Source organism: Miscanthus floridulus, chromosome 2 (genome assembly GCF_019320115.1).
Source record: "Miscanthus floridulus cultivar M001 chromosome 2, ASM1932011v1, whole genome shotgun sequence".
NCBI classification, from domain to species: Eukaryota; Viridiplantae; Streptophyta; class Magnoliopsida; order Poales; family Poaceae; genus Miscanthus; species Miscanthus floridulus.
In genome coordinates, this window is record NC_089581.1 from 78,211,820 (window position 1) to 78,227,199 (window position 15,380).

Here is a 15,380-nt window from a genome sequence, read left to right on the forward strand (position 1 = left end):
GAAAGTTTCTTTATATAGTCGCCCGGGGGACGTCTGTGTACTAAGGAAATGGTATACCAGGTACCCGTAAACCTGGGTGTTCATATTTTTCCCACTACCATGATTATCCTTAAGGATCAGGATATAGATGTAATTTTGGGAATGAATTAGATGTATCAGCATAAGGCTGTTATAGATGCTTTGAATAGGACTTTAAGAGTAAGTTTGCCTGATAGTAATTCTCAACTTCTTATCCAACTTCCAACCCTAAGAAGATCAGTGAGCAAGATTTGTGCAACTGTTGTCAAAGAGATTAGAGAGATTCCGGTAGTATGTGAATTTCCGGATGTGTTTCCTGAAGATTTACCCGGTCTACCACCTGATAGGGATGTACAGTTCAATATAGAGTTACAACCTGGAACAGCTCCGATTTCTCGAAGAGCTTATAGGATGCCACCTAAGGAATTGGTCGAGTTGAAAACTCAGTTACAAGAATTGATTGAGAAAGGGTTTATCCAACCTAGTTCTTCACCTTGGGGATGTCCGGCAATTTTTGTAAAAAGGAAAGATGAGACTTTGAGGTTATGTGTCGACTATCGTCCATTGAATGAAGTGACCATCAAGAATAAATATCCATTACCTCGGATAGATCTGCTTTTTGATCAATTGGCCAGAGCCAAAGTTTTCTCCAAGATAGATTTGAGATCAGGATATCACCAAATCAAGATAAAGCCTGAAGATATTCCCAAAATGGCGTTTACCACAAGATATGGATTATATGAATACTTGGTAATGTCTTTTAGTTTGACAAATGCTCTAGCTCATTTCATGTATCTAATGAACTTAGTATTCATGCCTGAACTAGACAAGTTTGTAGTGGTGTTTATTGATGACATTTTAGTATATTCAAAGAATAAGAAAGAACATGCGGAACATCTCAGAATTGTTCTGACCCATTTGAGAGAACATCGACTATATGCCAAGTTTAGCAAGTGTGATTTTTGGCTTAAGGAAGTGCAATTTCTTGGACATGTCTTGTCAGCCGAAGGAGTTGCAGTTGATCCAAGCAAAGTGAAGGATGTGCTTGATTGGAAACCACCAACCACAGTTCATCAAGTTCGGAGTTTTCTGGGTTTGGCGGGTATTACCATCGGTTTATTCTAGATTTCTCGAAAATATCAAAGTCCATAACTGAATTGTTGAAGAACCAAGTCAAGTTTGTCTGGTCATCAGATTATGAGGAGGCTTTCCAGACTTTGAAGAGACTATTAACCACTGCACCAGTGTTAGCCCAACCTGACATCGAGAAGCCGTTTGATGTCTATTGTGATGCTTCAGGTATTGGTATTGGATGTGTGTTGATGCAAGAAGGCCGAGTCATTGCCTATGCATCTAGGCAACTTAAGCAACATGAAGAACATTATCCAACACATGACTTGGAGTTAGCAGCTGTGGTTCATGCTCTAAAGATTTGGCGGCATTACCTACTTGGTAATACGTGTCATATGTATACAAACCACAAAAGCCTAAAGTATATCTTTACTCAGTCAGAGTTGAACATGCGACAGAGAAGATGGTTAGAACTGATTAAGGATTATGACTTAGAAGTACATTATCACCCCGGTAAAGCAAATGTAGTTGCAGATGCCCTCAGTCACAAAAGTTATTGCAATCATCTGACAGTGAGGACAATGGGTTTGAATTTATGTCAAGAAATGGAGAAGTTGAATGTAGAAGTAATTCAATAAGGAAGTTTGACCAACATAATTGTTGAAGCCACTATTCGAGATCAAGTTATTGCTGCTCAGAAGGAAAACAAGGGTATAGCCCATATCAAGGAAAGAGTCAAGAATGGAAAAGCGGAATGCTTTAGTATTGACAATGAAGATGTGTTGTGGTTCAAGGATCGCCTGGTGGTACCAAAAGTTCTTGAGTTGCGGCAGTCAATTCTAGATGAGGCACATGCTACTAGGTTATCAATCCATCCGGGAAGCAACAAGATGTACCATGACTTGAAGCAAAGATTCTGGTGGACTAAAATGAAAATAGAGATTGCCAGATATATAGCAAAGTGTGATACTTGTCAAAAGGTGAAGGCTATACATTTGAGGTCTGCTGGTGAGTTACAACCATTACCTATTCCATCTTAGAAGTGGGAGGACATAAGTATGGACTTTATTGTTGGTCTACCCAAGACATCAAAAGGATTTGACTCAGTATGGGTTATTGTAGATCGACTCACTAAATCAGCGCATTTTCTTCTAGTCAAGACAATATATCCTACGATCTAATATGCCAAAATGTACTTAGCAAGAATCATGAGTCTCCATGGAATACCCAAGACTATTATGTCAGATAGGGGTATATAGTTTGTCTCCAACTTTTGGAAACAATTGCATTCTTCGTTGGGTACCAAACTTCTGTACAGTACAGCTTATCATCCACAGACTAATGGACAGACTGAAAGAGTTAATCAAGTGCTTGAAGATATGTTAAGGTGTTGTGTCCTTAACTATTCCAATAAGTGGGATGAATGCTTACCTTTGGCCGAGTTCTCATACAACAATAGTTATCAAGAAAGCATTAGAATGGCTCCATTTGAAGCACTCTATGGTCGTAGATGCAGAACATCATTGAGTTGGTCTGAACCTGGAGAAAGAAGATTCTTTGGAGTTGACCTTGTGAAAGAAACAGAAGACAAGGTTAGGCAAATACAGAGTAATTTGAAGATAGCTCAATCTCGACAAAATAGTTATGCGGATAGAAGACGGAGACCATTGGTATTTACCAAAGGAGATTTTGTATATCTGAAAGTATCACCAATAAAGGGAGTTACCCGTTTTGGTGTTAAAGGAAAGTTGGCACCTCGATACATTGGACCATATCAAATTTTAGAGAGGTATGGAAAAGTGGCATATCGCTTGCAATTACCTGAACATCTCGTAGCTGTGCATGATGTGTTTCATGTTTCTCAATTGAAGAAGTGTCTCCGAGTGCCTGAATAGAATGTTGAAGTTGAAGGAGTGGAACTAGAACCGGATTTAACTTATTCCGAATATCCTATCCGAGTGTTAGATCAGAAAGATCGTGTTACTCGAAGACGGACAATTAAGTCCTATAAAATACAATGGAATCAACATTCAGAAGAGGAAGCTACTTGGGAATCAGAAGACTACTTGTTAGAAAAGTTTCCAGAATTTCTAGCGTCAATATAGAATAGAGTAATGTTAGTTGAGTTTGGTAGTACAAATTGTGTTTTGTAAAGGGACCTCAGCTGTTTTATGGACAGAGTTTGTATGTGTTCTCGCGACACATTTCCTTTTCCATTACTTACCCTATGGCTTTGAATCTTGGGGCGAGATTTCTTTTAGGGGGAAGGATTGTAACACCTCGGGTGTTTAAATATTAAAATCTGGCATGTCATCATATGCATTGCAAAGCATTTGGCATTTGGTGAAAACTTTGATATGAATACACTAATACAAGTTTATATTTATGTGGTATGTGTTGCAATGTATTGTTTGACTCAAGTTTAATGTTTGTTTGGATTTTGAATTTTTCGAGAAAACCCCACTTTTCCACATTTAAATCCTACCCTAAAAATCCATTTCAAAATCTAAGCATATTTTGGGGTTGGGCCCAAAAGCAAAAGTGTAGAGCTTGGCAAGTTATACAAAGTTTGTTTTTGGAGTTTTTCAAGTTATTTAGGAAAATTTTGAGTAATTCAAAAAGGCGTAATTCGTTAAATTTCCGTATTCAAATTCAACAGTTCATTTCAAAATCTAGACCGAATTAGGAGATGGTTATAACAGCAAAGTTGTAGAACTTTTGATTTTGAACAACTTTTATTTTTGGAGATTTTTGAGTTGTTATGAAAATTTGGGAGTAATTTGTGAATTTTGGCGAATGGCAAACTTGTAATTTCGATGAACAGTGTTCACCGCTTGCGCTACACCGCTGGCGAGCTTTGGCTTGCTTCTAGTTGCGCGCGTGGCCGTCTGGGCGTCGCATTGGCGCGCTGAAGGCTTCGTCGTGGCTTCCTTGCACTTCCTTGGCTGCCCTATAAAGCTCTGGAGCCACCGCCGTTCTTCTTTCTTCGTTCTCTGTTTTTCCCGTCGCCGCTGCTCCATCTCCGGCGAGCCCGTGCCGTCGTTGTCGTGCTCCACCGTCGCTGATAAGCTAGTCCCAGCTCCGCCTAAACCTTGCGCGTCCGTCTGACCCACCAATTTGGCTTGTCTTCACCGGGAACTCAAGTTTCATCGCCTTCTTCCTCGCGGTCGGTAACCTCACCGTCGCATGCGCATCTCCATGGCCAGAGCCCGTCGGTGAGCCGTTGCCCTTGATTGGTGTACCTTTAGCTTCGTCTCAATGCCGTAGTGCTCATTTCACTGTTGATTGGCCGTTTTATCCACTGCAGTCGCTGGCACACCATCACCGATGATCCTTGCTCCACCGCCGTTGCTGTTCACGTCGACCCGCGTCTACGCTGCTTCTCCAACCTTGCTTTCTGCTCAGTAGTGTTCGTGGTGAGCTCCTAATGCTTCCTGTGCCCTTTGATTAACTGCTACCGTACTCCTGTCGCCGGCGTAATGTCACCGAGCCACCGCGTCCACCATGGCCAACGCCAAGCTCGTAACTCGTAGTAATTCGTCTAGCTAGTGCCTTCAGTCGATGCACCGTGATGATGTGGTCATTTTGGTGCCTTGACCGTCGCCTTTGGACTCACCGTCGGTGAGTTTGTGTCGGTCAGCGCCGTCATCGTCGTAGTCAACACGCGGGAGGTAAGTGATGACATGTGGGGTCCGTTGTCAGTGACTCATCGTTCAAATGGATCTTTCTATTTTTAGATTTGAATGAATAGTGTCTGTTTTTGTTATTTTTGTGTAGATTTATTTAGAGCTCCAAAAATTATGAAAATTTTTGAGTGACTTCTCTGTGAGGTATAGTATTTAAGAAAAATATGAAATAATGTTTTTTAGTAATTTTTAAATGGGATAAAAATTGCTTAGTTAATTCATAAATAGATTTCCAGGATTTTTCTAGGCTTATTTATTTATCCAAAAATTATGAAATTTGTCTTGCCACTTAGTTAACATGTAATGAACATGTACTAAAATTTTGAGCTAAATTGGAATAAGTTGATTTATTTCATAATTTTGAATTAAATAATTAATTCATAAAAGCGAATAGTAACCTTTAATGATTTAGGTTTTTGTTTGGAATTTTGGATTGAGTGATGACCTTGGGTCATTTGTTGATAATGATCCTTGGCAGTGGATGTATGCGTTACGAAAAAGATTTTGTTTGTTTGACTTGCAACTATACCGCGAAGGAAAGTTGTATTCAAATTATTAATTTTGCATCCATCATCGAGCATCATATTTCATATTCCGCATCATGTTAAACATGGCATTGTTATTACGTGTAGTGAACGAAGGTGAACACGTGGTAGTTAATCAAGTTGTTGAGGAGGTTAATCCATCTGTTGAAGTCGGATCAAATACTTGTGTAACGTCGCAGGAGCTGGACTTTTCTGTCAATGAAGGCAAGCCCTGGATGCATACAACCCTACCTTGTGTTTTATAAATTAATTTTGCTTTTGCTTTCTGTTACTGCATTAAGTGATTAGGAGTTAAGTAAGAGCCTAATTGGTGCATTACCACCCTTGTTATTCCATATTTACCATATTACCAATTTTAAACTCGTGTATACCTAGCCTTGCTTAGCTATGCGTAGAACGAGGAAAGTTGGGTGACTACCTGCCACCTGCTAGTTTTAAATGGAACATTGGTTAATTATGTTAGCATGTGATATGGGAATGTGGAGTAATAAATCTAGACCGGGCGGACTCGGTGTGTGTGAGCCACAAGACATGGAGGTCTTGTGAGCAGGTTCTTTCCGCCTATGTCGATTAAGGCACGTCCGTTGTTGAATTGCATGAGGTGAGAATTTGTAGTACTAACCACATACTCCGGTAAGCTTGAACTTGGCAATTCTATTATGAGAATGGCTACTCGCGCACTGGGAGTGGAGAGATGGCGGGAATAGCGTGTACCCACGTGGCCATGGGCTGGAATGGTGGAGTACTATGTTCTCGGGTGGCGCGGACCCATTCTTGTTTTAGGGGATCCGAGGGTAGGTTGGTATATGTAGGTCGGGGACCTGCATATGTCATGTGGTCTGGAATCCCCAGCTGGGTTTAATCGGTTCGAATCGTCGTTGCTCCTCGATTAAGGAGACTCAACTCACTGTTCATCATCGTAGAATTAATAACCGGAACTTGAATAAGGCTTGTGAAGGTGTTGGATATGAAGTTTCATGATCTCAGTGCGGATCGTGTTAGCTTTGTATATAATTCTTGAGAAGTTTTCTATATAAAGAATATTGTTAAAAGAGCTTTTACGCAAAAGAACTTTGATCATTGTTAAAGCTATACCTTGAATCCCTGAGCCTGCATTCCTGAGTTTATCAGTTAATATTTTGGATAAGTCTTGTTGAGTACTTTTGTACTCAGGGTTCGTTGACCCCTTGTTGCAGGTGAGCCTCATGAGCAGATCTGTTTTGGATTGTGCTGCATGACTATCGTTCGTTCTGACGACGAGAAGTAAATGTGTGATCCTTGGGCAGGATGTTTATTTGGTGTGCTATGTGTATATTAATTATGCCACTCCACTACTACTATGGTTTGTAATAATTATCATCGAACTTAGTTTGTAAGGTTTGAAACAACTGGTTCGTAAACTAAGTTATTGTAAGACTTCCGCTATTTTTACTCTGGTTTTGATATTTGAATAAATGTTGTAATACTGCAATGACTCTGTAACGTGATCCTGCTCGGAAATCGTGGATGATTCGGGGTTCCCCGAGGACACCCGACAGTCTTTTTAAGTTAATGGAAATATATGCATAAATGTCAAAGGTTGTCGGACAGTGACAGGTGCATGTGGGCCCTATAACTTAGGAGGTTCTGCCACACCCTTTGTTCTCCTGAGTTAACTAGTTTACATTATCTTAGCTATAGTTGGATATGTATATACTTTGATCCTGTAATAAGAATACCTAGGGCATGGCACATTCTGGTCATGAACCAAACTTGCCATTGGTCTCCAACCAAACACGCCCTTGAAGCCACACTTGTGGCAAGGTTTGGCATGAAAATGAGTCTATGAGATGTGGGGTAGGGTGCTAAGAAAGTTTGGCGTGCCATAGATGCGACTGTTGGTATATTTTAACGCACACAGATAAATCTACAAGTGCATGGATACCGCTGTAGCTTTCATCCGAAGGTATTCCAAGTATCGTATCCATAGGGAAATGTGTGAGACTAACTATGGTCTAACTTAACTAAGGGTAGAACAAGGTTAGGATAAATAGGAGCATAGAGAGGATAACTAAAGTTCTCTAGTTTCAACTTGGGTAAGCTTACATCTTCTACTATTCAACTAGGGACATTACTAGGGAAAGACACCAGCAGAGGATGCTTTCCTTTGCAACTGTGTCCTACTTGCACCTATAGACGTGAGGTGGACTACAAAGGATCAACAAAGCTATATAGTATATGTTATATAGAACTTATGTCACTCACGCGATCTACCACCTTTCAGAATGTAGGGTGCATCCACGATTAACCTAAGTCTAAGCACCACGCTTACACTTAGGATTAATACTCTACTCCCCCTAGGAAGAGAATAAAGCACTCAAGAGGGTCATGAACCTAAAGAACAATATAAACAAGATGCTTACTTAAATCAGAAATTGATTACTAGAGATATCTTGAAGGCAAGCTCAAATAGAACTTGGATCCACCAAGGTACAAGCCATAGAGAGAGCACCGATAGGCCGGCACCTCCCCCAAACTCTTCCCTCACTCTCTATCTCACTATCACTAGATCCTTTGGAGGACTAATCTTCTCTTGATAGCTGGCTCTGATCCTCTAATATGAATTAGGGTTTTAGGATGGCCTAGGGAGGGGGTATAGGGTTGTTTATATAGGCTAGAGCATCCAACATGAGCCCTTGGATCAAACTGACTTAAAGGACGACATAGATCCAACCTAGGAGGTGGTGGAGAACTGGCATTACGACGCGGAGGCTGACAGGTGGGCCTAGGGGCCAAACAGCCTACAGGTGGAGCCGACCGGCCCCACATGGTAGCCCCTTAGGGTCTACTTAGGTGGAGAGCCTCCTAAAGTCTTCTAGAATCTTCCCACACTATTTATGGTGGAATTCCATAATTTCCTTTGACGAATAGGCCCCCTTGACGGTTTTCTGGATAAACCCTGCTAAAATACAGATTCACCAAAACTCATGGAATTTATTATTTTAAACCTCTATACCTATGTTTGGTGATGTAATTAAGTATAAATACTAGTTATGTTGATGGTTTATAATTGGTGTTAGGGACCATCAACAGTGGCAGTGAACCAAACAGCTGCAAAAGAAACTATGGCACGACAAACTTTTGGTGTGGTAGGTTTTGATCACCAACCAAATAGGCTAGAATCCATTACTAAGTTGCTCAAGGTAGAGTTGAATGTCAACAACGGATATACATACTTATAGATAGCTTGGCCACAAATCCATTGGGATGTTCGATCCATTGCTTGTAATGTTTCTAGTGTAGGAAAATTGGTACTTGAGACCTGACTACCACACCTGCCTGTGAGGCAAACTTTGTAGCTTGCAATGGATCATGTGGTCTTCTATTCCCCTTGACAACTGAGAATGGGCATCCTTGTTCACATTGATTGGGTGGTTTTGTGAAGCCCAACCCCCTTAGTTGCTTGCCTCGACTTCCACGCTCTTCTCTACAATGGTACTACATAATTTTCATACATTCAAATTGTTAGAAAAGTAACATGGATATCAAATAGTGTGACTTGAATTATAGACATGCTAAGGTAGTACCAACCTTTGCAAGTGTGGTCATTCTACTAGTGGGGAGGTGGAGTCTCCTCTTTGCCATGGCTAAGGTCATCTTCACGTGACCAGTCCCTCACAGGGCTTTGTTCGCCTTGTGCGTGATGACTTTTAGAACTAGTTGGAACTACAAGATGCTGCAAACTCTACTAGACAAGTTGGCTTCACTCTCTTGGATTGCCATCCCCCAGGACCCATATCGGTGATGCCTTTTGCCCTACCAGTAGGGACTTCTCTATGGCTTGTTCCACCCACAGCCTAAAATTGGAGAAACAAACTTAAGCAAAAGCATGTAAAAATTGCATTGCTATCCACATAGCAAAGAATTGAATTGCACTGCTACCTAAACCAACCCCCCTCCCATCCCAACATGACAAGATAGAACAAGCACCTCAATTGCAAGGGGTACTCGCTCTTCTAAATCTATATCTGTCTCACCATATCCCTGAACATGCTCCCCTACTTTAGGGAGATATTCTGGATGTCAACATATAGATCACAAAGGCATTTATTGAGTTAACGTTGTACCAAATGTCAACAAAATAGAGTAGGAGCGTGCAAATTAGGTGCCTAAACTACAGCTTATATGGAAGCCATTACTTGAATAAAGCACATGTGAACTCTTATATAGAAGCTATTATACTCGAATAAAGCACATATGAACAACATCTCAACTAAGAAACATGCAACCCCATCACTATATATCTACATGTCCTAGGTTCAACCACCAGAGTACAACATGTATCATAAATGGAATTTAGGTACCTCTTCGTATTCCTGGCTACGTTGCGTCACTAGCACCGCCCTCTTGTCATCCTAGTCATGGAAGTGGTGTGGCCGACGTCGACGAAGGGGTAGCAGATCTGGTGTGGTGATCGTCAATGATGATGCTGAGGCTTGGTTGTGATAGGTGTCAACGTAGGGGGTTTGAATCTAGCATGTACCGCCACTGACGGCGATCCTTCCACCATCAGCGGAACTGCTGTCGACGAAGGGGATCGGAATCAGATCTAGCTCTGGCTATGGCTAGGGTTTGGAATGGTATGAGAGAGTGTGTGGCTAGAGACTAGAGAGGGAGTCAAGCTACTGTGCCAATATGCCTAGGTAGGGCTTAGACCGAGGCGGTAGAGGGGGCTAGGCTTTGGAGCAGGAGGAGAGATGGTGCAGCTAGTCTGGCTGGAGAATGGAGATGGAGGCAGAGATGATGACTCCTTGTGCTTTTATGTGGCCATCGCAATACCGCAAATTCCCTTGTTTGAAATTGATGGCGTGGTAAACCAATTTTCTACGAGGAGGACAAAAGAGAGAGAGATCTAATTTTTGGTTCATGTTGGTGGCACTGCTGGGTGCGGGGATTTCATTTTTGCCCAAAATCAAATTTTCGCTCAGGCAGATCGCCACCCCGTCTGGTGTCTTGTGAGTAGAGACCAAATTTTATATGATGAATGGTGATGATATATATAGAGTAATATAGTAATGTGTATTAACCATCGGATCACCAATATTAATCCCCCAAGTTTCGGTGGACCCCCCAAGTTTTAGTGGATTGCGACTCTTGACAGCATTTATGTGTCGGTGATGCAATTATGTGGCAAGTGGGACAGTCTGCTACTAAAGGCATTCTCTAACCAGTACCTATCTTTTCCTCTTTTGCACGCTGTTTCCATCGCTGTTCGCCCCCTCCGGTGCCACCCACCCTACGCCACCTCCCCCCTCCCCCTCCCCCTCCCCCCTCCACCCACACTGTGCTACCTCTCCCCTCCCCCTCCACCCACCGCTTCCTCCCACACACCGAAACCTCTTGCCAAGATCCTTCCAAGCCGTGAGGATCTATTGCGCCATGGTGATTTACCGTGCTACCGTCTATCAGTGCGCCACTCCTCCAGCGAGCAAGCTAGTCGAGATTGCCTTCTCGCCTCAGCACGGTGTGGCCTTCTACGAGCTCCTTTTTTTTCTTCATGAATTTATGGTGTTTGATAAAACACATGTGTAATTTTTTCTAATTGTTGAAGATGGCGTGAGTTAAATCAAAGCTGGTAGAACTACCACATCGTAAAAAGAGCCAGAGGCAGGCAACCATTCTCTGAGAAGCAGAGGAACAGGCACCACCATAGCCTAGAAAGAGCCGAAGGAAGGCTTGCAGTGTCCCAGAAGCAGAGGAACATGCACCACCATAGCCTAGGAAGAGGCAGAGGAAGGCAGACAGTATCCGAGAAGCAGAGGAAGAAGCAACTAGGATTGATGAAGCATGAGCGATGAATAGTCTGATCAACTAGTCAGCAGCGAAGTGAGCATTGAGAAGAAGCAACCGGCGAACAGTCCAATCAACTGGTCGGCGATGAAGTCCATGAACCTAGCGGTTCGACTAGTTGATCGGTGGAGAAGTCCGAGCACCAGGTGGTCTGATCACTTGGATGATGATCCTACAATACAAATATGTAGAACAGGTAGTACATGATGTAAAAATATATGAACTCTAGAGAAGAATTAGCAATGGTGATGAAATAGTGTATGCAGCTCGGCAATCGGTTGGTGTGAACACTTAGTGTTATCTAAATGTGACAGAACCGCCCAATTTATACAAGATCAAGTACGGCTGTCCCCGCTAACACATTGACACATGCATACTCTCACTTATATAAACCCGGTAGTCCGCCGAGTGTCACGCAGGACCTCGGTAAATCAACATCACAACCAAGATAACATGATTAAGCAAATACACATCAGATATGTAGAGTTGATGTGGAAATAATATTACAAATGAGTTCCTAATTAATAGTACAAGTTTGGGGGTTTCAAAATCGATTAGTGAAAACAACATAGCTTTCAAATGATTACATTAATATAAGTTTCAAATACATTGCTAACATAAGTGACATCCTCAGATAAAAGCATATAGACGAGAGATAACATAGAGTCACCGAGCCCAATAGCGGTTAGCCACCATCTTTAGCAGGTCAAAATCTCACTTGCAACATGGTGGGATAAACCTTGAGTACTCGAATGTACTCAGCTAGACTTACCTGTCATAACCAGAATAAAATTGACTCCAAGGATCATGCAAGGCTGTATAAGTGGATGTAGCTTGACAACATTTTGCATAAAAAGCAATTAACTAAATTATACAATTATAATTCTGTTATCAAGTTAATTATGACTATCCATCTCTAAATTAGCAACTATCCTGTGCCAAACATGTGGTATATCATTTTAATAGCATACAATAGTAACCATAGCATGTATTGTAATTCCATATTCATTCAAACCATCATGTTCCACAATACAGTTACTACGATGCTAGAGCTAGCCAAGTTTCTCACTATCCGGGACAGACGGCGATTCAAATCGATTTCAACTAGCTGGGAATTTATTCCTAACACAAACCTAGGTCTACCAGCCACGGTAGCCTTAGGTCACCTTTGGTACAACTCAGGTACACATTTTGTGGGTTCGTACCATGCCGCACAATCGGGGACACCAAATGCCAAGACGTTTAGGACTACCCTGCCCTTGGGCTCAGTTTGGCTCCCTGCAAGGAGCGCACAACAGAACAGGACCTAGCCTAAGTTGAGCTACTCGGCTTCGTGGTCGGAATGAGTTATCCGGCCAGCTAAGTGATAGGCATGCGTTCAATCTTGTCAGAAGTTCCATCAACGGTACGGTCCTTAACCGGCACATACGGAATCACATGAGTCAACCTACACATAGATTCCGTCCGGCCTCGATTTACATCACCCCATGGTTCTTTTCCATGATAGAAATTATAGCCAACCGTGCTCCGGTATCCACCTATATCTTGCAGGTGACAGGAAATCACCCGACTTCTACCGATCTAAGCATGGCTAAGCATATGTTCGATCCTGGACCAACACAGGGTTGACGGTGTATATATCTAGACAAGGAATTTATATGCATCAAGTGGTTCCATTCAACTCTTATAACCTAATGCATGAATCATAAGGAACTCGAGTAATATTTTGTAAAACACTAGGAGACTTAGAATGCTCCGGAGCTTGCCTGGAATCCAACACTAGATCAGTGCTTGTTAGATGACACTCGCTTGGTGAGCATCCCCTATTCAGGCATGTACTCCAGGGATCCTTCCATCTTCAGGAAAAGTCCACCATACACCGTCTTCAGGTCCGGTTCCAACCTCACGTCCTTCACGTGGTTCATCTAGCATACCTAGATGAGATGCAAGATGCATGTGTATAAATGTGATGAATGGTAACACAAGATGCATCACCTAAGCATTCAAGACAAACACAAGATTATGCAAGACATAGACACCAATAGCTATTTAACTAACATCACACAACTAACTATAGAGAGCAAGCACATCAAGCATGACACAAGTTTAACAAGGTCACAAGTATCATAACTTGACCATCAACAAGGGCATAAGCCACACTTAGCAACACATGGAGTAAACAACCACAACTAGCATATGTCTATTTCAGGACTGGAAACAACAGCTTCATGTTTGGATCATAACTAGAGTTATACAAATCCAATAGCCATGCAACAAGACATTCTGGAAAGATTATGGAATTTTATACAATTCACCTGTAATCATCATAGCATGATTCTCCAGTTAACTTAGTCAAATATACCCATCTACAGAAACTGGTCCACAATTGACAGAGAGCAGCCATTTCTGAAACCCAACTTTAAACAGGCATAACTCACAAACCACAAGGCCAATTACCACCAAATTTTAACAAAATCTAGATACATGAATTATCTACAACTTTGTTATTATCACGAGAAGCTTATTCAAAACCTAACTAGATCAAACACTAGCATCTTTCAGATCTGCTCAGAATACAATCAAAACCTGACAGAAGAATTAAAAGTCATGTAACTACTACACTATCAGGCCTATGGCCTTACAATTTGAACACATTCAAGATCATGAAATTTTCTACAACTTTTGTATTCACTATAACCATAGCAAACATCATTTACAACACGAAAATAATTGCACAAGCAAACTGCAAATGCATCCCAACAGCAGTGGTACCGAAAGCTGATAGGAACTTTAGAGAAGCATAACTGGAGTTCTAGACCTCCAACAAATGTGAACCATAACTTTTTGAAAAGCTTAGGAAGTTACCTCCAACTTTCTTATTCTCATATTAAGATGATTCTACAGTTTGAAGGGTCAATTAATCCAATAATTGTATCTCTATCCAAAACATAGATAGAAACTGACATGCCACTTTAAACAGCTATAACTGAAGTTATACATGTCCAATAAATGTGGTTCTGGACTTTTTAGAAATATTAACAAATTATAAACAACTTTGTTAGAAACACCTAAAGCTAATTCTACTATTAAAGAAGGCCCCACAGTGCCAACAAAGAAACTCTGGCAGGGTTTGGGCAGAAACAGCCACAGAGATTTAAGCAACTATAACTCAAGATCTACTTAACCAAAAATCATGATATTTAGCTTTTTGAAAAGCTTAATAAAAGTAATACAACTCATGTATTATCATAAAGTCATGATTCATAACTTAACTAAGCCAATTAATTCAAACATGCAGGACTATTCAGAATAGGAGCCAAGCAATACATGTAATTTGTTATTTTTATAGATCTTAAACTATCAAGCCTAAAATATTGCAATTTTTACCTGACATCAAGAATAACCTTAGTAGCGATCCACAAAAATTTCACAATTATTTAAGCAAAACAACTGCAGTTATAAAAAAGACAAGTAAGACTAGCATTCAAACCCTAACTACACAAATCCATTTTTACAGCTAAAACTTTAAACTAAAACATGACATATTATAGATCTAGTGCATAGAGAATTTTACAAGGATTCCAAAAAATCCACATTTGTTATTTTAGGATTTTTTTACTAACTAATACGAATTTTCAAAGTTCATCATTCAAATCTGTAAAAAATAATCAAAAGAAAAGGAATGTAAAACTTGCATCGGGGACCCTGCAGTTTACAGAAATTAAACCCGAACAAACAGATCCTTTAGTGCACTATTCAAATGAGTCACTGATTATTCAATTAACCGCCTGGGGAATATCATATTCATGCGCGTGGTCCTTTGTCCTCATCACTCGGCCGAAAATAGAGCAGTTTGTCGGAGCTCGCTGTTCCGGCCGTCCTGGTGCTCGCCGGCAATGAAGTAGGGGTTCTGAAGCATCAACGCACCTAGAAGCACCCGTAGGAGGTCCAATCTTGGACGAAGACTATCGGTGGAGGGCCATCCATGTGAGCCAGCGACGGCCGCGACAGCCTTGCCGCGGCAGCAGCTGCGGGGTTGGCCGGCTTGGCCAGTAGGATCCAGAAGCGGCGGTGAGCACCCAAGGGAAGGACCAGGGGCCCGCGCGCACCCGCTGGTGGTCTTGGATGGCTGAGAGGCAGCTCGAGGTGGTCCGGCCATGTGCACCGGCGGTCAGAGGTGACGGCGGCCGGCGACTGCGGTGCTTCCAGCATGGTTTTGGACAGCGAGCAC